This window comes from Ciconia boyciana, chromosome 2 (assembly GCF_034638445.1).
Source record: "Ciconia boyciana chromosome 2, ASM3463844v1, whole genome shotgun sequence".
NCBI lineage: Eukaryota > Metazoa > Chordata > Aves > Ciconiiformes > Ciconiidae > Ciconia > Ciconia boyciana.
This window is the reverse complement of record NC_132935.1, coordinates 26,040,664-26,061,224: the sequence shown is the minus strand read 5'-3', so window position 1 is coordinate 26,061,224 and position 20,561 is coordinate 26,040,664. Positions and strand designations below refer to the sequence as shown.

Sequence of the window (20,561 nt, the reverse complement as noted above, 5' to 3'; positions counted from 1 at the left end):
TATTATATCTAGCTATGTAATTATTTGGTATAGCCCCAAATGATGATATTCTGCACTTACATCCAAGTGGTTGAAAGAACAGTAGTCCATGAAGGAGCACACACCAAGCCCATCGCATACAAGCACCTGAATCCTTACCTAATACAAGACCCTGAAGCTCTCTTTGCCCCCAGATTAGGTTTTGCAATATCTAAAAATGTTGTGGAGTAAGCTGCCAGCACTCTCTGAGCAGTGGGGAGGGTGAGGCTCTTCCCAAGGGAACTGCACCAGTCCCAAATTTGGGGTGGGAGCTACCTTGTGCCAAGTCTGGGGATGCTCCTGGACCATGGCCCCACTCAGGGCTGCCCGTGTACTTTGCAGAAGCTGAGTCCTGTCCCAGGAGCAGGTTCCTAGGGGACCACACATGGTCCCCTGGGGCAGACACCCGCTGCAGAGGTGTTTAAGGTGGCATACGCTGTGCAAGCTCTGGGGCTGGGAGCAGCACCCAGGAGTGACCTGATGGTAACAGGGCTTGAACGGCACTGCCTGGTGTGCTGGGCTGGGTCGTGCCAGGGCTGCCGCACCTGAACCACGCTCTGACACAGGACGATGATGTGCCCTGTCCCTCGCTCCTTTCCTCATGCCATGCTTCTGTTTCCCATGCATGTTATTCATGAGGAGACATCATCTTTTTCTGAATGATATTTGGAGCAATTTCAGCCTGGTTGGGTAGATGCATTCTTCATGGAGACCAAAGATTTCTCATTGAAATCCATATTAGGCTTTACCTAGTAAATCACAGATAATAGGTCTAATACTGAGCAACTATCAGTACCGTCAGGTCCCCCTGACCTGGGGTAATGTGAGGCAGGAATTTAATCTTCCTCTGCAAGCACGAGCTCCTCTTCAGCCCTGTTACCCCCATCGCTGGGCTCGAGAGCAGACTGCTGAGCTGCAGCGTGGTCTGTGGGTCTCCATCTGGGTGTCTTGTGTGCCGATGTCTGCCAGCATTCAATGACACTCTCTCCATAACCCTCAGCAACACATTCAGCTCTTCTGCTTTTCGAGGCCCTAGTTGCTTTGATGATTTAGTGTCCTCTGATTCTGGCCCCAGGCTTGGAAAAGTGAATGCTGCCAACCTGCTTGGAGCCTACAGGGTATTTTACAATTAATAGCATCCCTATTGTTTCCTCAAAGACCACTTGGTATTTTCAGCCTGAACTTATCTTTGCCATTGTTTCATTTCCTCTTTGTTTCCCCTAACAGCCTGTTTTGATTTAACTCTATGTGGTCAGGCATGACATAGATTAAACTGAGTTGTGTATAACATTTGAAAAGTGCATGAACAATTTTCTTTATGTGGTTGCAGTTTGCACACTGATACTTGCTTTGCATATTACTCTCGCTGAATTGCCGTCAGAGCTGCACCTGCAGTCTGGTTCTAGCTGGAAACCTGTGTATTTGCACCTCAAAGTGCCTGGCAGCGAGCAAAAAACTGAGTTAGTGCTTGGGCTGATGGCTTTCTTTTAGTGCTTTTTCTGAAAGGAAAATTGGCTTTGGTCTAAACATTTTCTGGGAACGTCTGCTTTTTGCAGAGACTTTTATTGAAGTTTATTTTTCCCAGTTTTCACCACCATTACTGCTCACTTTGCAACCAATATTAATCACCCCAACAAAAAATACCGACCTCAGCCCTTGAAAGTGTACCCCCTTAGGTGTCTTCTTTACGAGCTACGAAAGTCTGCATGAGGTTGCCCAAACATATGTTTGTGTATTTAACATCTCTCAAAACCTGGCAGATGTAACCTGCTCTATCATGTTACAGTGCACAGTTTTCAGGTGTAATTCCTACGTCTGGAAAACTTTCCCCTGCACAGAGTGTGGGCTTGCAGCAGGCTGATCCTTTGCTCGCACGATCTAGTGCTAATCTCTTGGCCCACGTCCATGAAGCTGACCAAATCGCGGAGCCCTTTCTCAGAGAGGTATTTATTCTGTTTCTTTAGTGAGGGATAATTAATAGGCTTTGGATTCCCACCAGCCACTTGAGCGAATGGACGGGACAGCGGGAAACACGGATGAGTAACGCTGGAGTCAGAAGTTCTTAGAAAGAGAAGTCCTCTTCTGCTTCGACATCATTTTGGTTGCTTATCGCTTCTTGATGTACAAAAATTGGCTTCCAAGCTATGATGCTAATAAAGGGCTGCATTTTTTTGTGCCTCTAGCTCCCCTGGCTTTTCCTGAGCTTCCACCAGGGATTAATTTGGCCCAAAGCATCCACTCACAACCTCTATGTTTGCGGGGGTAGGCAGGCTTTCTGGCATGTGCTATGCCGAGTCATTACAAATTCGGTCTCTGGGACACAGCTGTGCTGGGGCTGCTGCTCTCTCTCACAGACACTTCATGCAGCCTCAGGCTGCTGACGCTGCTCACCTCCTTGTTGCGTTTCCACCTTGCCTTCCCTCACCGGGCCAAAACACAGTTACCACTCTGCTGTTCTCCCTGTCCTTCGGCATCAGCAGCAAGGATCACCGGGCTCCCGCGCCTGCCCACCCTTGTGCCCCTTGTGCAGATGGCTGCCGGCAGTCGTTCATTCTGCTGTGTCATATGCAGCTTTCATCTGGGGACATCCTCGGGGTTGCTTCTTATAAAGCAGATGATGGAGTTCGAAGCAGCACTGGGTGCCTGACTAACACTTCTAGGATCTCAGGTCTTCCTCTGACAGTGCTAATATATGAGGGAGAACAGCATTCTAGTTTCACGTGTTCAATTTCTGAGGAAGTCCTTTTGTAATACAATTATTTTATCGGCAATCCAGATAAAAGAAAGATCTGATGATTGTGACTAGGAATAAGCCAGAATTTGAGCAATTTATTTACAGTGCTGGCAGTTCTAGATTTTTTTAAAAAAACACCCCTAAAACCCCGACACGAAGATGTTTACTGCTGTAGTAAAACCCAATAATTCTTTGAGAAATAGATACCCTTCCAGATTCTGTCAAAACCTATTTGCCATTGGGGAAGAAAGGAAGGGAATGGTAAGGGAAAGGTATGGCACCACAGACATTGACCCTGCATTCAGAGCTGGGTATAGAAGGGAATTAAAATAAAACAAATCCTAAATTTCCTTGGTTGGGGGTCTACATTAGCAAAATCAAAAGTTCTTCCCAACTTTTTTAAAATTTGTAAGTCCCCAGTTTAATCTTCTTTTATTTTTGTAACTTTTCCATCATAAAGCCAAATTTTGGTGGTAGCAGGGAGATTACAATGTTTTCCCCAGACTTTCTCAGACATGTAGATACCTGGAATTTAGTCTTGACTGGCCATGACAATACCCTTTGGACCAAACTGTGGGTTGTGATCCTCCCAAAGCCATGGGTGTTAGTCACCGCACTATATTGGCACGTGAATTGCACCAAACACAATTTACGCTACCAGTTTCCACAGAGGTTATAGAAAAGAAGGAGGCGGCAGTCTGTGAAGGTCTCCACTCCCTTCCAGGGCAGCTCTAGAAAGAGGTGGCAGGTTTCCTTCAGCCAAGACTTGTGTGTGCCACCCTGCTTGTCCCCAGTCTAAGTCACTAAGTGGTGGTGTCCTTCATGGAGGCAGGATGCTATTAAACCTTCTGCAGGGTCAGGAGGCTTTGCTACAAAACATCTTCTTCTCTTAAATCTGAACTTGGGTTTAAAATCCCATGCCAGCTGCCAGCACTAATACTTCTGCTTTGTCTTTTCACTTGACAGATCCTGACTTGTAGGTGTTTTCTCCTTGCAGCTTATATAGCTGTGACACGTCTAAAAGCCAAGCAGCCCCTACTTTGCCATGTACTTTTCACAGTACGTCTTGCTGTTAGGATCCCAGAGGCTTTTCTGCAACATATTTGCCATACAACAAACTATTTAATTCTCTTTCCTTTTCTGCCCTCTAAAAAAGCAAAAGGTCCATGCAGCCTCAGCATAAATACCCGTGGCACCATGCATGGGTGCTGCCCACATGCCATCCCCAGCATGCGGCGGCAGATCACAGAGCAGCACGTTCTGTTTTCCTCATTTCTGCTGCTCAGTGGTTCTTTGAACACAGCCTGTGCCTCCAGAGTAAAACCTAAGATATGTCAGGCTAAGTTAATTTGTGCGCTAGACAAGCTTAACAGTATCCCTGTAAGGGTTTTGCACAGAATGTACCGGTGTCTCCAGACTTGGAGAGAGTTCGCTTTTCTGAGTCAGGCAATGGGAGCCAAATTCAGATGTGAATCTGAGTTCTCCAACTCTGGAGGGAGTCTGAGTTGGTGTATTTTACACCTTCTTCTGCCTCCCCTCGTCCCAGGAGTCCATTACATTGACCTAACTTCCCGCAGATTTAGTTTTCATTTATGTTCACTCCGATGCACTCAGGCTCACATCCACCAGCCACAGTATAAATCCCCCGGCTTTTTACACGAGCTCTGAACCTGGCCATCCAAAGCTGCGTTTAAGGAATTTAAGGAAGTCTTAAGTTAGTTAACCCCCCACCAAAGGTCTGAGAGAGAAGAGTGGAACAAGAAGAGCAGCTAATAGGAGGGCATAAGTTCAAACTGGGCTTCTCCTTTTCTTTGCTCCTGACCACTGGTGAATGAATATTATCTGGCCTAAGATATTAGCATTTACTCCTAGAAGTATTCTAAGGTTACATCTAAAACAGGGAGCAGGGGAATTTTCTGATGTATTTTTGGGACCCTGGTCCTGTGCTGACAAGCACCAAAGACCCCAGCCCATCCAGAGCCACAGAGGAGAGTTCAACGTGTCATCTCCTCCCACCATCTGAGCCAGGAAGGGCATGGGTTACACATGGGCCCACAGCTTAGTCAAAGATTAAGCATTTCTGCAAGCCATACTAACGTATGTATGTTAACTTGCATCTCATTATCAACAATGTAATTATCCACACTTTTCTCATTATCGATGGTATTATCATAAATTTAATTATCAACACATATGCTATTGATATCCTGAAGACAGCTATTTACCACTTCAGAAGAAAAGAGACATCTATTGAAGAGCACATTTACAACTAAAAACTTAGCGTATGTCAAGAACATATCTCAATTCCTATGCAACAGTGACTAAACTTTGAGGCACCTTGCATATTTTGATTTAAATCACCTAATGACTGTTATCATATTCTCTGAGTCATATTTCCTTTGCCTTCACAGTTGTGCAATAACATTGTTGTGAATGGAGAGAAGAGTTTGGGTCTATGGTCTTGGCAGATAGAGGCTTTACAGCATGGATGACAGAAACTGCTCCGTATAACTTTGAAATAACAAGGGCTTCACTTGTTAAAGTATTAAAGCTTTACTGCAAATGTTAGAGCTGTTTGCTGATGGTAACATTTAAAGGAAGCATCCTGCAAAGGCTGCGCTTGCACTTTATTTGAGATATGGCATATTCACTTTCAAACACTTTGCATTGTATCTAGCATGTACCAAGGCTGGTCTTTTCCAGTATATAATGTCACTGTAGGATGTGTCTCATTGACTTACCAAACATGTATGTTAGCACATTGGGAGGTGCTGCATCTTTTGAGGTTTTTCAGATTAAGGGACACCCAAACCTAGAAACAAGTTCACCCCCAGAAAATGTTCTTTTTGTCCATTCAGAAGCAAGGCTGGTGAGCCTGAGCACAGATCCTCTATGGTGACTTTGCTGTCGGACTGTCCAGCATGGAGGTATGTTTACGCTGATATCAGAAGCATGAAGCATACTAGATGCTCATATGCTGTCAGCTTTGAATGGCCATTTTGCGGAGCCTAACTGTGGCAGCATGAGATTAATGTCTGAAAAAGAAGGTTGGACAAAGTCTTAAGAATAACCTCTTATGATGATATTTTATATTTTAAAAAAGCTACTTGGAAAGCTTCACCATTGAAATTGTTAGTGAAATAGTTATGGTCACATTTGCTTTGTTCACATTTTGACTTAACAGTTGCAGTGGAAAAGATCTTAAATTTTTTAGGCAACCATTTTTCAGGAACACTAGTGGGCACGATGTTGACAAAGTCCTCAGGGAGACGAAGAATTGTACATATCTCGTGGGGAGGAAGAAGTTATTTGCCTGAAATAGTTTTCCCATCCACATAAAATTTGATTTGCTTTGCTGGTACTCTACAGTACGATTACCTGTGGTGTTCTCACTCTCTGGATGAATAACATGCTTCAGTTTCCTGAGCTGCTAAGCTGGTACTTTTCATCAGCACTAAATTCACCTTTAAAAGAAAAGGAAATGAAGCCATTACACTTTAGTTAAGGAAATGTGCCAAGAATGAAAACAGCACAGCCTTAATCCTTTCTTGTGACAAAGGGACAGTTTTCACAGGTTGTGAATGATAAAAATATAATTTTTCATCGGCTATTACTGTCAGAGAGCCATAGAAAAGATTTTGTAAAGGATGTGATTTATTTATATAGTAGAAACAACTTTTCCTTCCAAACATGAATTAAATTCAAGGTTGTATGTGCTTGCATTTGGACTGGTTTCTCTTGTATCATCTTCTTCCATTGCTTGCCAAAGTGGCAGAGACAGAAGGCTCCACGAAGAAAACATCTCTCAGCATCAGCCAAATTAGGGAACATATGCTTTGAAATGAAGGAAAGCTGATCTCTCAGGGTAGTTTATTCCATCAACAATTTCCAGCATTCTTGTAAGTAGTGTAATCTCAATTTCCTTTTCCTCAGCACTTTATAAAATCAAACTTATGTGAAGAGAGAAAGAGGAAAGATAAATGATCATGTTTAGGTGTGATTACACTACTGCTGTGACTTAGGAATTGAATTAGAACAGGGTTATGGAAATGGCAAACACAATTAATTCCCTCTTTTCCCCCCTTGCTCTAATGATTATCTCCACCAAAGATCAAGGAAAAATACACTTCCCCTTGGTAAACAGCAGGTCTGCTTTTCTCCCTTTGAATAAAAAAATGGTGAAATTCATAAATCAACTATTCATTTTTCTCTTCCAATTCTGTTTTATTCCTTCTCCCCATGTTTTTCTCTCTTTTAGTTATATACAAAAGGAAGAACTACTCTGAAAACAAAGAAAAGACCATCAGTTTTACCTTTTTCTGCTGCTTTTAAATGTCAGAGGAAGGATTAATTTGACATTTAGGCCAATGTGGAAATCAGGTACATATTCTGCCCAGTTTTGTGGTCTGTGACAAGTCATTTAAACTTCCCATGCTTCAATTCCCCTTGTACAAAAGCTGCGTAGAGTACCTGACTTGGACTACTGAAATGATATTTGTTTCATTCATCTCTGTGAAGCTCTGAGGAAAGCTGTGAAGAGTAGAGTATACAACTATCATAGGCTGATGTGTCCTTCTTCTCCTTAGGTGTAGCAATGCTGTTCACAGATGAGGAAGAAATTAGTTATTAATATTGTGTTCATGTAAGAGATACTACCTAGTGGCATTTGCCCAAGGTAGGCTTTTTAAACTTGGGTGCAGAGCTGCTTCCCTACAGAGCTTTGTCCCTACCACCAACCTCAGATTGAACTATCCCTGCTTGCAGCCCTTTCCTGATCTGAGATGTTTTACTGTTCCTGAGGATGGATCCCACCAGTGAAACTCAGCTGGGTGGGCAGAAGGGACTGCCACCTCCTGCTCTCTTCCCTTTCCAACTTTGCCTTCTCATTCCCCCCTTCCTACAGATATTGCTGCCCCATTGGTTTTACTGGTAGGGCTGCTTTGGTATGTTTTCTAACCTGTGTCAGTCCAAATCAGCCAGGCTACCTAAAATACTTTAAGGAGTAGTGTTTGCTAACCTGGATGAATCAGATGAGGCAGTGCTCTTGTGGGCACATCAGCTGGCAGACTTGAGTGGGACAACAGAGAGTAGATGGGAATCTCTTTACACCCCATGGTGGATTGTACTATAGATTTTGTTGATTTTTTTCATAAAAGGGAACTGCGGAAAGAAAAGCACACTGAAACAAACAGTGGTTGAGTAGCTTCTGCAGGAGCAGGCAGGAGAAAGGGCAGTTGTAGTCTATAGGCAAGAGGTCATTTACACCCAAAACTGCCAAGGGCAGGACCAGAACAAGTTAATCTGTTTCATATCATGTTCTGGCTCTAGCTGGTTAGCAGCATAGCATTCTTCTTGATCATTTCAACCGCTGTTCTCTGTTATCCTGATAGCTGAAATTTTTCCCTATGGAAGTAAACTATATTTCCCCACACACTATGGTGGATAACAACTTCTGGGCTCTGAGAAGACCTCTAATCAGAAATCAACATCAGAACAAACACAGCTGAAACAAGTTGCTTACTGACACGAGTCAATATATAATCACTGCTAGTCTGAGCCAAATTCACATCAACAGCCTGGTGCATCATGTTTGATTCTGCCATATGCATACTCAAAGATTTCTCTGTTCCCATTCTCTGCTCACCGCAAAAGTGAACAAACCTATGAAAATATAGAAGCAAGGTTTGGATCCTGAATGAGAGAGTGTTTTTTGCCCCCCCACATCACTTTCCTCCCTTCACAACAATGGTGCCTGAGCTCCATACAGCAAATTGTATGCAGATGACAGTAAATGCAGAGTAGTAGCTGCAGCTCTGGATGCCAGGTTCTTCCCTTGCAAGAGAGCTTAATGAGCTATTAAAGGGCAAGAGAAGCCACAGAGTCCCAGTATGGCTGAGCCTGGGATTTCTGCCAGCAGTAGAAGCTGTAGTTAGTTGAGGGCTGCCCAATCTGTCCAGACTTCATGAGCAACAGTGGGTTTGGGTCAGACTCCAGAGACTCTGAAGTCCAAGGTGAATTGCTGGGGCTTGACCGTTTGCATTGTGGATGATTGGTCAGTGTGCCCCTGAGAGCAGGCTCACACATCCAGCAAGAAATGGGTCAGAGCCTCCCACACATCCCTGAGTTATGCATCTTTGTAGGTCCTCTAATCTTTTGCATCTCTGCCAGCTTCCTACAGTGGAAAGAATGATGCTTCAGACATCTGAACATCACTCACGCTTATGAGTAAGCACTCTCCCCCTGCCTCTTATCAAGCAGGAGTTCAGTACTAGGGCTTGAGTCACAGGCACTCCAGTTCCTCCCAACCTGTTTAAATAGCCAGTTCCAAATCTGCAGCCTGAGCAGCCCAGTCTGCTAGAACAGCAGTTTGGTCCTATCAGAGTGCCATGTCAGTCAGACATGCTCTGAGTGCATGCAGCAGTGCCACGAGATCTGCTCTTTTCTAACTGCTCTTAGATAAGAACCATGGTTTGAACTATTTTCTGGCATGAAGATTTAGATACAAGTTTTTTAATTCTTCTTTTATTTCTTTACGTCTGTATTTTTGCTCTCTCTTTAGGGTTCAGAAACTGATGCAGTCATTGGTCTTGACCTTTAGCTGCACCTGAAGACCTTGCAGTGGAGCTCAGGACAAGAGAATGTGCAAAGGTTGCTTTGTTCTTCTTGGATTCCTTGATCTTGAGCTGGTTGGCTGGTGGCCCTTTGTATGAGTTCGAGTGAATACTAGTTGAACGTGTGCCACAGGGCCATCATTTTAAGTAATGTGTAACATATTCAAAGGATTTTCCAGAGTTCAGGGAAGTTGCATCCCACTCCTTTGATGAGTGGGAAATCAATTGCTTTAAGTTGGTTTCTTGGTCACCAGATGGTGTCTCTTCTGCTGTGAGACAGTCCTCCTGTGAGCAGGTAAGGCAACTTTAAGTTTGTTCTGCACTTGTCAGCTCGAGCCAGCTGTAGTCTGCTGAAGAGAAGCATTTGGCTAAGATGCATGGTCAATTCAGTAGTACTGATAGTTTTATCTGATCGATATTTGTAGCCGCTAAAAGGCAGAAGATGACCCATGCAAAAATAGTTCAGTCAAGGCAGATGAGAAGCTGTCTAAATTGCTTTTCATCAAACACGTTATGTAAGATGAGAAAATAGATCAAACCAATAGACTTTAGTAACAGCATTTTCCAGCTTTCAATTGGTGCATCTTAGCTCTAACTCACAGGAGAAATATGTTCTCAGCTGGAATGTGCACGTATCCTTATCCTCTGTGGTACAGCTCATTCTCATTTGGAGGCTTTCTTGCACAAACTGGGAATGGTCAGACTGAAAAGCTTCCAAGTGTGACACACTCCAGGTTTTTCTTATGGTGTGTCACTCTCCTCTTTTCTGCCTTTTTGATTGTACTGCTGACTTTTTCTAATGCTTTAACTAAAAAGAAGAAAATAAAGGAGGAATTTTGTAATTTTGATAATGTCAGAACAAAATGTTTCACATTTTCAGAATTCCACTTTCCTCCCCCGCATTGTTTGGCTGAAACAATTTGCTGAATTCAATCCAAACTCCCAAATAGCTTCAGTCATCCTGCATTTTTTGGCTAGTAAACTATTTGTCTAAAAATTTTTGTCCAGCTCTAAAATTTATCTCAAAGTTCTCATAAATGAGATTTAAAACAGAACTGTTGCCACTGCCATATTTGGTGGGAAAATATGACTGTCCACCTGTGGTTGTAAGCATCATGGAGCAGGGACCCCAAGAGCTTTGATGTTAAAGATGATACCTCAGTCAAACACAACATAAATAATTACAGGCTACCTACTTATGTGCTCTTGAATTTTCCCTGACTGCTGTCCTCACATCCTCCTAAGTCATGGCATCGCACTTCTCCTCCTGAATATGTGCTGTTTTCCATCTCAGAGGAGACTTAGTGAATTTTTGTTGTACATCCGGTCTCTAGGTTGTGCAATATGTAATTAAATAATGCTTTTCAGGTGGTTTGGGGTCCATGGGTAAAAGACAACAGAGAAATTCAAATTGTTGTTCTCAGGAAGTTTATTACTTTGTGTTCATGATATACTAACTCTGTAGACTTGACTTGCATAAGTAATTTTGCTTTTTGTAACATCTCTAACTAATCACAGTTGCAGTATGACAGATCCAAATTGGACAGATGTTTCTTAAAAATAAAATGTCCAAAGGCAATAGTGTTGAAGTTGCCAATGAAAAAACAAAGACATCTGTACTTTTTAACTAAATTTGAAAGTTTTTTCATTCCTTCTCCTATGTTTCTGTAATTTTAGGTCATGTTAGAATCAGTCTGTGTTACTGATTTGTGAAGTCTATTCTCTAGTGATGTCAAAAACTGAAAAACGAAATCTATTTAATTTGGTACCACTCTGTGAGCTTCAGTGTGCTTTCCAAATATTTCTTCATTTCTTCTTGGGGTGACAATCTCTCACGGTCTGTTAGACCAGCAAATGCATATTTCATGTGCTTTCATGTGTCTATCAACTTAAAGCAGAATTCCTGGGAATCTCTTTTTTGCTTTCTATTCTAACACTGATGTTCATATTACAAAGACTGATTTGCAGTAACCATACTAACCCAGTCTTTGTATCTTAGGGAGGTTTTATGATACAATATTTCTGCACCACATCATTGCTTTTTTGTTAGCTTATGGGTAGAGATGGTATTTTTCTAAGCAATAGATCTGATGAAATCCTAACAGTGTTGTGATCATTTTTAATATGGTAAAAAGGTACAAGTGAGAGCCATATTACCTAACAGGGTCATGTTGTCTTCTACTTTCCTTTGTCCCACTCTAAAATCAGGCCAATGTACTGGAAGATTCAAGTGATTGGTAAGTATGGTATAAAAGCCTAAGCAGAACAAGACTGGAGTGGGAGAGAAAGGAAAACAGAGGGAATGTTTGTCCTGCTCTGCATAAGCTTAATTTATTTTGGGAGGTATTTCACTGAAATCAGATCATTACCTTGCAGGATAAGAAAGACAGCCAGGGGGACAGTTCTACAGCAATATAAAACATAAATTCCATACAATAGATGCATATTTTTCTCTATCTATCTCAGCTTTTCAGTCCAGAAAGCACATCTGGTTTTTTGTACCCATTCTAAAAAGACTAAGCTGAAGTCTATGTCCAGATTTTCCAATAAGCTGGAAAATGGATGGACCATTTTTCAGTGGCCGTCTAGCACTTTTTGACTGTCATTTTTTAAAACAACAGGTATTTTGTTTCCATGTGAACATGATGCAATTTGCTTTTTCAGAGTCTGCCCTCCAGTTGTGCAAAGTCTGTGATTCTGGACACATGTGGACAGACAAGTGGGTGCCCTTGCCAACAGGAGCCATTGGCTTCTTGTATTATCAAAGCACCCAAACTGTTGGCTGTCTGGATTGGTGGATGTGAACTGCAGCTTACCTTAAAGTACCATTCTTTTAAAAATTAATTTAGTTAATATGTCTCACAGTATAAATAAAAATGTCAAGATACATAGGTATTAATACAGCTTACTCAAAGCAGAACTGAATTTGTTTTCCTTCTGAAAGCTTTAGATAAACTACCCACATTTTCAAATATACAATGGTCTTTCAAACTATGGCATTAAGATACATAGTGTTAATTCTACACTAAGATTTCAGTTATAATTAATTGTTTAAATGATGACTTGCTGTTATCAACATTCTTGTTTAACAAATCTTTAGGGATTGTCTATCAAATTATTAGGAATTCTATGAAGTCTTTGAGAATGGAAGCAACTCTAGAATCCTTCCTTCAAAAAACATTAATGGGGTTGGAAACTTAAACTAGTCTGATTTTATTTAATGAAGATTTAAGTATTAATTTTTAGTTTTAATATTGTCATTAGGATATATTTAAAACCTCATTTGGATGATTTTGCATATTGTATTATCAAATTAATGTAATAAGTAAATGAGGCTTTATAAAGATAATACTAATTAGTTCACGGCTACCTTTTGAATGATGGTCTAATGTTTCATGAGCTTTTATTGCTAATTAACCTAGCATGAAAATGGGAAGTAAGAAAACATCTTATCTAAGTTATTGACCTGTTCATCAGCTACAAGAAAAACCTGAGGTAATTAAAGTGCATTTAATAAGTGCCATCCTACAGTGAAGACCCCATAGGTCATGGCCTTGTTCTGGAACATCGTTGGCCCTTGCAACAGTCACCTTGCAACATAAGAGGGCCCAAACTGAACTGGGTCCCACCTCTTTTGCCAACAAGGAGGGGCAGGAATCTGAATTTTCCTTTTTCTGTCCCCAAGTACATTATTTAAAGCAATTTCATTCCCTCAGGTAAGAAAAGTGACTCTTTAGACTGCATTGTCTCCAGGCATTGTACTGCTTCCTCAGTAGGATAACATCTTTAATTCCACTGAAGTTACTCTGCATTTATATTTATGCAGTGAAAGGAGCCTTCAGCAGTTCAAAGTATAGTAAATGCTGCTCATTTCATAGTGTGTTTTCCTGAGCTGTATGATCTGAGACACATGGAGAAGGGCAAAAATGGAAGTGGAGGAGGCATTAAAAGAAAAAAAACACTAATAAATTATTCATATAGCTGCATATCCAGGTTAAAAAAATATATATATGTACACGCACACATATACATGTATATTTGTATGTATGTATATACATACAAATATATATACATACATATATATACACGCACATGTATAACATTTTTCTACTAAAGTTAATAGCCAGTGATTTAGCTTCAGTACCCCATCACTGGTGAAAGTGCTGTCTATAATTACAGGTAAGACTACATCTACTTCCACCTTTTACCAGGGCTTAACAGGTGGGAGGGGTTCAGGCTTAGAGTTTTAGTTTAGCTAATACCATACTGTGCACAGAGACCATGTGTTAGATTCGAACCTAGAGTCCAACTCCCCAGATAGTCAGGGTCCTGATCTGAAATTGTGGCTTAGGCTCCACTTGAACTGCTTCATCACAAAATGCTAACATAGCTTTCAGCAAAGAACTACTTTCAGGTAATATCAACACTATATACCGAACATGTTTCTTTCTTTGGCTGCATTGCAATTCTTTGCTTTGTTTCCCATGACACTTTTTGTTGTTATTGAGCAAGGCTTTCCAAAGAGTTAAATGGTAGTATGTTTACTTGAGACCGATAGAAAAGTTCTTTCAGGACTCAAAAAGCATTTTTGTATTTCTAAAGAAGCTTTCAAAATATGATGGCCAAAATATTTGAAATATGTGTCCCTGTGGTGATGTCACCCTCAAGGGAAACATACTTCTGATATGAAGTATTCCCATTAGGAACCTTGGAGATCTTACATCTGTATTCTTAACCTCAAGAGGTTATCAAATGATAATAGTTAATTGTAAAATGGGATGTCATCTAATGGAGTGCTGGCAGGCATGTTGGCCGGTAGTTATAGGTCATTGCACAAATATTTGTAGAGGAAGTGAGGGCTTCATTTGGCCTTAACAATCAGACATCTTGGACAAATATTCATGAAGTGAATAATGTTCAGATTCAGGCAGAACCAGAGCCTTGCTGGTCATGTTGGGGAGTACAGCCATGCATGCACACCAGAGGGGCAGAAACGCCCAGTGGCTGTAGCAGATCTCTGGGACTGAAGCGTGCAATGTTATTCCTGAGCTAGCAGTGACCCCCCAGCTGCTGAGCACCAGGTACACTACATTGTCATCTCGACTGTCAGACTCACCATCCTGAGGAAATACTGACTCTCCTGTGCAAAGATTTGGGAAGTAGCAGCCTGCAGAAGGAGCCCTGTGAGTGGGGAAGCCCAGCGCAGAGAGCACCTTGAAGCCGTCCACCTTGAAAAGGCTAAAGAGGAGGGCCCATGGGTGCATCTCCTTCCCTTCCTCCCTCGGCTGAGGAAAGGGGATGCTGCCAGGGCAGTTTTGGTCCCCTTGGGTGGGGATCTTCTTGTTTTGTCACAGCAGTGGCAATGACAGGATCTCCTGTCCCGGGGAGGCAGTGTCTCTTCCTGTGTTGCTGCCCTGGCACTGAGACGCTGCAGTACCTGCCTAAGGAGGCAGCTGGTGATAAAGCTCTGGAGAGAAGTGTTTTGAGTGTTGACTTTCATCAGGAGTAGTCTCTGGTGGCTGACCCTCTCCTGCTCCTTCAGCCTGCGGTGAGGAGCACTCCACCTTGGCACACGTTTTTCTCCCGGCACTGTTAGCAGAAAGGCAGCAGCAGATGCTATAACCAAGTTGGCCACCAGCAGGGCTCAAGCATGGAGGGTCCCTCAAGAAAGTTAATCCAAATTAACCAGAGGTGCAAAGCGGATTTACCAGCTGTAATAAAGCATTCAGCTTCAGATTTAGCTTAACTCCATTATGAGTGGAATTAAGCTATGCTGAAATCAGGTCACTTTAATTCTGAATAATAACATGCCCACAAGAGTTTGATGGGGTGTAACTAATCCATTTAAAGCTAATTCAGATTCTAGGTTTGTCCCCCTGCAGACAAGGCTATGCTGTATCTCACAGTGTTGCTTCAGCAGCAGAGCGGACTGCAGGGAGTGGGTTCCTGACCCCATACACCTCCTGCTTCCCCCGTGCAACTTAGTGCGGATGGAGGAACTGCGAGTTTGGGACCGAAGCTGGCCCTAAATGTTGTTTTCCTGGCGAAGCAGATAGGAGCGCTCAGACCTGCCAGTGGCACTGTCCTCAAGCAATGCGAAGCACCACTCAACATGATACAGCTGTGCTGGAAGAATGCAAGCCCACGCTGTGTGGAGGCTGCGGGCTTGGCTGCAAAGCCCTCTCCTTCCCCGCTCGCTGGGGACGATGATGGTCCCTGTGCGAACAGGATCCCCAGGACGGCACCAGAAGTCAGATTCCTGTGATGAGTTTCTCAGCAGAGATATCAAATTGGCTCTGATTTCCATGCAGTGCCAGCAGCTGACTGTGGTTCAAGGTGGAGGGGCTTGTGTGGAGGAATTCAGTGCCACCCAAGCTGGCTCCGTGGAGGAGATCATGACCTCTCTGGGTCCTGCCACGTGTGCCAGCGTAGAGCTGTGATCATAAAATGGCAGGAAAGTTTAGTCTGATCCCTGGTCAGAAGTTCACAGTGAGCTCCTTTAGCATTTGCTTAGCCCTTCTTCAGCCCTAACCTCATTTTTTAGGTGCAAGAATTGCATGGTAGGTGAGACCTCTGATCTGCAGCACAGATCTTGGGCTGCTGAGCATGCTTGCACTGCTGGCAGGCAGGTCTTGGAGCTGACTTTTTGGGCAGAGCAAGACTCACCCCTCTGGCTCTCATCTCTTTCCCCAGTGATCAGTCCATGCCCGACCCATTTGCAGCACAGTGCCGTGGCCTCTCTCCAAGTCCACCAGTTGCAGCTGGGATGCCTGAGTTGTTGTGTGTCATGCATGATAACAGCTGCCACAGCAAGCTGTTGAGAAAGACCTCCACGTTGTAAGGACCCCTGCTTGGCAGCACACCTCTGGGCAGCTCAGCACCATCATCCCGCCTCACCTTGTGCTCTGCCTGCCCCCGAACTGCATGGCAATAAGTATAGGAAAGGAGCGGTCCCACCCTTGTGCCGACCCTCTCCATCAAACCGGAGGTTTCTAAGCAGTGGAGTTTGGAGACCAAACCAGCCCAGCTTCAAGTAGCTTTCTGAGCTGAAATCTGTTCATCTGCCAGATAGATGGCAATACCTTCTCTGGGTCTGCAGCACACAGTGCTTGAGGCACCTCTGTGTCCTTGCTGTGCAGGCCATGTTGGAAGATGTCCTGGTGTCCCCAGCAATCTCTTCTGCACTCCTGGAGAGGGAGAGAAGGGGTCACTGTGGAAGCAACAAGTTTAGTCTTGGACTTTTTTTTTTTTCCAGCTCTGAGGATAACCTAATGAATTATACATCTTCCTAATTGGCAGGTATCATACAGATATCTTAGCTCTTACTCTCCAGAGAAGGGCAGACACAGAAGGGTTTAAGAGGCTGGATCTTAACCTCAGATTGTTAAACCTCATGTTGTTGCCTCAGCAAGACCTCATTTCAATAGACAGAATCAAGAAGAAAACATGAGTATTTCTTAGCTCACCTACAACAGTGTATTGCATGTAAGAAATAAAAAGTCAGAAAATATGCTGGTGGTGGGATTTTAGAAGGTTTCTTCATATGGATCTAAAAGAATATCCTTTCAAAATTCTAACTAAGGAAATTTCTCCATTCTTCCTCACTTCTGAGATGCACACGTTTTTTCACCCTATTGAACAGACACTCTGGTATTCATCAACAACATGCAGAGACTTACCCATGTGGATTGAGGCAAGAGCCTTAAATAAATCAATGTACAATTCTTTTTTACATTGTAGACTCTAAAAAACAGCAAAACTTTTTGAATTGTCAAGATGGCTAAGACATATCTGAGGCTGATGCATGCAAAATAACATGTAATGGCTCAAGCTTTGGCTTTTTATATCCATTAGGAATAGCTAAAATATGCCTCAGCATCAGATGCTGTAAATCTCTGCTGGAAGAAGGCCACAGAAATCACAGGTGAGTCATTTCTCTAGTTCTGCACTGCCATGGATGCTGAAACATCCATGTGGGTAGCCAAACTGCCATGCGCAATGAGAAATCAGCACTCACATTCTCCCAGGCATGATCATCCATAAGATCAGAGCTCAGTCTGTCTGACACAACCAGAGTAGACAAGATGTGCCTTCCTTTCTCCCATGTGATCTGTGAAAGACGCAGGAAGTCTCCTTTTATTGGGCATTTCATTTATCTACACAGTATGTACAGCTAAAAATAATCCATAAGTAATATTGCTAATTGTTGTCATCCCAGCTACAATCGGTTAATTCTTACGATAGTCACATCAATAACGCCATTGGGAAATCTACTTACGTTTTTCTCTCAGACTGGGAAAAAGTACAGAATGATGATGAACGCTTAAGAAAATGTGAGATTTTGGTTAATTTAATTATATCATTAAAGATGCCTTGTATTGTAAATATGCCACTAAGGGCGACCTTCAGAATCTAATGCGTTTGCCATAAGGTTGTCCAGCCTTTCAAAGACTGGGAGATTAGGTCCCAGGTTTCATGCACAGCAGTCTGTGCTTTAAGTACCAGGTGGTAGAGAGCATGTGAGGAACTGTTTGGCTCTTGGATCTGTACGTTGCACTCATTTTTCTCTCTGTTACTCCCAGCCCTGGACAGGCTTCAGCAAAAAAACCAGCGGGCTGGGCAGAGCTGCCTGGTATGCCAGACTCCCTCTGATGGCCACCAATGGGGCTCTTCTGACCTTGATAATAGGACCAGAAATCCCTGAAGAACAGAATGTATTTTCTTGATATAGAAAAGCAATTTACACAAAATGAAACCACCTTTGAAAAGCATAAAACGGTCAGGTCAAATTTCTGTGTCTGGTAAGTAACAAAAGATTGAAAATAAAATGTATTTTGTCGTCATATTCAATAAACCACTGAAATGGTCTGGATTTCTACCCTAGAGGTTAAGAATCATTCACACAGAACTTGACTGGTGTCATCACTATTACTTTCCAGAGAACTTCACTCTAGAAGTTCCTTTTTAAAATTATATTTAGCCTGTTTTGGTTTTATGCAGCAAAACAACCTGCAAGCTGTATGTTAAGGGGTTTTCTTCTTGTACACTTATATATATCATTTTAATAATGATATATATCATTTTAATAATGACTAAAAGTCTGGCATTGTCTGGCTCTTTGGAGAATCACTGGAAGGTGCAAGGAGTGTTTACTGTGACTTGTAATAATTAAAATGGTTTGGGTCTTAGGTTTTCAATAAAGTCTTCTTCTCTTCAAGATGGTAAAACTGAAGCTAAATGGGAGTTAAAACACTATAAAAAACATTTTAATTAGCTTAAAATTCTTGTCTTGCAAAAAACTCTGCAATGGCAGCACCACTTTATTAATGCCCCAGTCACTGCATCATCTAGCCTGCTTGGAAAATGAATATCTAATGTTAAAAAGAAAAAAAAAGAATTTATTTAAAAATCTGAACTAAACTAAATCAAAATCTTAAGACCCTATGAATAAAATGGAACGAAACAAGAAATTAACAGAAGTGCCTTTTTTAATCTTTAATTCACTAGTACGGACATGCTTACATTTTGGAAAAGGGCCGTTATTATGTCCGGATTGATTTGTTCCTCTCTAGTTGCAACTTTCATGATAGGTAAGAAGTGATAGAATTTGGTTCACCTCCCTCTTCAGTTCAGATGTTACTGCCCCCATCTCACTCTCACCTATTCAGAGAAGGAATGTCATGTACAGCATGCTATTATTTTTTGTTCAAGTGAAAGGACATGTTATTTATAAAACATACTCACTTTTCCACACCTAAAGGGCAAAACTGAGCCTTTTGACTTTCCACCTTTCCAGATGTGAAATTCCAGATCAGACACCAACCTAGAACAACCTTTTTTATGGGCCATCTCTTCACCTCTCTTCCATTCCTTTTCGCTGCCAATAAATTGCATGAAAAGCAGTTCTGGCTGTCTGAGGACTCTGTCTCGGAAAGCGTGTAGCAAGTCTTGACTGGCCTTTGACTTCTTAGTGTTTCTTGGTACAGAAAGATTTAGCATCAATGAGGAAAAATAAGAAAAATAAACAGATAAACTTTTTTTCTAATTTATAGGGAAGTCTGATAAAGGAACAAGTCAAACCTGATCAACCCCCCCAATTAGAAGAAATCAGGTCCAATTGGCCCAAAGTTTCTAATTTGAGATTGGGAATAATTCTACTTATGCCTCAAGCATTTTTACGATGTTGAAAGTCTTATTGCATCAGCCTGCCCATGTTGTGTTTTCTGGCAGTATAAATCAGTCACTCTGCTACCAAAATCCCCTTGGTCATCTGAGGGCATTCTGCAGTGGCTGCTTCATGTTGTGGTCAACTTCAGTGATGTTAGAAATATGCACAGGTTCTACATTCTAATATGAGAAATAACATGTTGGTAGGTACAAAATAGGCAACAGACTCAATTTTTGTTAGTTCTTTGAAGGACATACATTATCTTCTTCCCTCTAGTTCATCCAGGTTCCTCCTCACAGATTCATGTCTTCTTTGAGATCAGAAAATATGAAATTAATTAATATTTTGCAAAATCATGTGGATTGATCATATTTACCTTTGTCCATCTTCCTTTCCCTTATGCTTCATTTGTGGTGGTGCATGCCCTTATTCTGTGTGGCAGGCACTTTAGGACAGTAACGCGATGTGTTCTGTGAACTCCCTAGAAAGGGGTGTCTTAGCATAAAACCAACAAATGATACTTAAGGGCACCAGAATCTCCTACTATCACAGAATCACAGAATCACAGAATCATATAGGTTGGAAAAGACCTTTAAGATCATCGAGTCCAACCATAAACCTAACACTACCAAGACCACCACTATACCATGTCCCTAAGCACCTCATCCAAACGTCTTTTAAATACTTCCAGGGATGGCGACTCAACCACTTCCCTGGGCAGCCTTTTCCAATGCTTCATAACCCTTTCAGTGAAGTAAAATTTCCTAATATCCAGTCTAAACCTCCCCTGGCGCAACTTGAGGCCATTTCCTCTTGTCCTATCACTTGTTACCTGGGAGAAGAGACTGACCTCCACCTCTCTACAACCTCCTTATCACTGCCCTTGGTATCTTCACTCTGAAGTATCTTGCTCTGTGGTGATTCCCACTGATTTCAGCTAAGAGCAGGCAGTTACTTTTGATCATTGAGGACAATGGGAACTCCACATTGTCCACCTTTCAAGGAAACATCTCACGGTGTTTTAAGGAAA

The 20,561-nt window shown here is 42.1% G+C and overlaps 1 long non-coding RNA gene across 2 annotated transcripts; it reads left to right on the top strand.

The window, feature by feature from the left end:
• Positions 1–9,093: 9,093 nt before the first annotated feature.
• On the top strand, positions 9,094–19,806 carry LOC140647495 (uncharacterized). 2 transcript variants are annotated; one of them, XR_012040791.1, is made up of 3 exons: positions 9,094–9,220; positions 9,312–9,658; positions 12,028–19,806. It is a non-coding gene; the product is annotated as an uncharacterized lncRNA (long non-coding RNA). The 2 variants fall into 2 exon arrangements; XR_012040790.1 differs by having other exon boundaries at positions 9,312–18,164; positions 19,160–19,806.
• Positions 19,807–20,561: the final 755 nt, after the last annotated feature.